Source organism: Apaloderma vittatum, unplaced genomic scaffold (assembly GCF_000703405.1).
Source record: "Apaloderma vittatum isolate BGI_N311 unplaced genomic scaffold, ASM70340v1 scaffold13323, whole genome shotgun sequence".
Taxonomy (NCBI): domain Eukaryota; kingdom Metazoa; phylum Chordata; class Aves; order Trogoniformes; family Trogonidae; genus Apaloderma; species Apaloderma vittatum.
The window spans coordinates 134,614-136,524 of record NW_009708817.1 but is presented as its reverse complement, the minus strand read 5'-3'; positions in this window follow the sequence as shown (position 1 = coordinate 136,524).

Here is a 1,911-nt window from a genome sequence, read left to right as displayed (position 1 = left end):
GGGTTTCAGCAGAGAATATCCTTCCTTTTGCCGCATTCTGCTTTCTGCCATCACAGCTGCCTTCCTCTGGTGCTCGAGGGAGACAGGACCGAGGAGCACTTTGTTGTTGCCTTGGAGGATGCAGTCGTACATCCTGGATGAGGAGGAGTAGGCGGACTGGAGCTGGACTCTGTAAGTCAAGTACCCTTCAGATAGTGGCACAAATTGGGGCAGGAGGTGAAGGTCAAGCTCCCTCAGCATGTGAGGGGAAGCTTTTTGTCCAGCGTCGGCAGCGTTTGCAGAAGCTGCCGGTCCCCAAGCGGGATGGAGGCTTAGGCTGCAGGCGTGTGGCCAGGACGGTGCAGACAGACCTCCCGTGAAGCGGCTATCTCTGCGTGGTGCCCCCACACTTGTCTGAGCGATTTAGGGCTGGACTCATCCTGCTGGACCTTCAAGCCACTTACTAATCTGAAGGTTGTGATAGGATTTTAGTTGGAAGAGCAGCTGTTGCTGCTGGCAGGTGAGCTGTAAATCTTTGTTCCTGGTCTCCATGAAAAAGGGCGCCTCTGCTTCAAAGGGGACTGTTGGCACTGAGGATGCTGCCATGTAATGCTGAAAGCTGGTTCATTGCCTTGTTAAAATCTCAATCCCAGCTAAGCCTCTCCAGATGTCTCCCGAGTGATGACTTTTCATATATTATGCAAATACACAGCGTACAAGAGGCCAGCAGGTCAGGGCCATCTGTGTTTAATGATCCGGAGATGCTCTGAAGGAGACCAGGGGTTTCCAATCTGAACACTCTTGGCTGACGATTTCTTTCCTTTTTTTTTTCTGGAAGCAGGATGTCCTGGGACTTTGTACCGCTGCCCCTGCGGAACTAGAGGAGGAATAGCACGCAGGTGTGGTGGGTGGGAAGCCAGGCAAGCGCTCGGGTCCTTGGGTGTGCTGGGAGGGGGAAGACGGCATCAGAGCCCACTGGGCTGTCTCTTGGGATTTGCAGCAGGGCAGCAGCTTGATGGGGGTTGTGGGACCTGAGCCTGGTGCCCAAATCACGAGGGCCTTGAGCAACCCGGAGCGATTCCAGGGCTGTGCCTTACCAGTTTGGATGGTGCCACCTCACTCTTCTGTGGGAACGTGTGCCTGCTCCTGGGGCTGGCAGGTGATGGGCAGAGCAGGGACTGTGGCCTCACAACAGGGGCTTCTGCCTCCCCGTGAGCCTTTTGGGGCGAAGCCTTGTGTACCAGTGTTCCCCTCCCCTGGTGTGGTTTCTGCCCCACAGAGGGGCAGAACTCTGCTGAGTTGTTTTAAGGCCCAGCGGAGCTCTCCAGCACTTGCAGGTTCAGAGGTGCAGTCACAGCCAAGCTCTGGGACAGCAGAGGGACCTGGTGAAAGTAACTTATAGAAAATCCTTTTGCAGTTTTTTCAGCAGAGCGGCTGCAGGAGGCTGAAGCCTCCTTCCCCGGCACATGGCAGGGCCAGTGCTTTTCCTAGGGCTGAGCATCATGTTCTGTATCTGCTCTTTATAGCTTGTTGCTGCCAATATGACTGGTTTAAATAAGCAGGCTTTGACTTAACAGCTCACTGGTGTGAGCTGGACGAGAGAGCTCTATCCAGGCCGCTGAGGCAGCAAAGGGGGGATCCTGCAGCTCTGCAGAGAGTGCACGTGCCGGCACCCTTGAGCTGCTCCTGCTGCCGGGTGAGTGTGAGCTGGGGCCCTGGGGGCTGGCTGAGCCACTCCAGGCTATGAGCCAGGGTCACAGAGGTTAAGAGATCCTACGGGTCAGTTTATCGTTGCCCTTTTGGGAAGAGCCCAGGGAAGGCCAAAGCACGAGGCTGAAGCTGTGCCAGCCCTTGTTGGTGGCAGAGGGATGGCGGCCGGGCAGTGCCAGCTGTCAGCTGCCGGCTGGGAGAGGTTTTTTTTAGCAAGGGGCT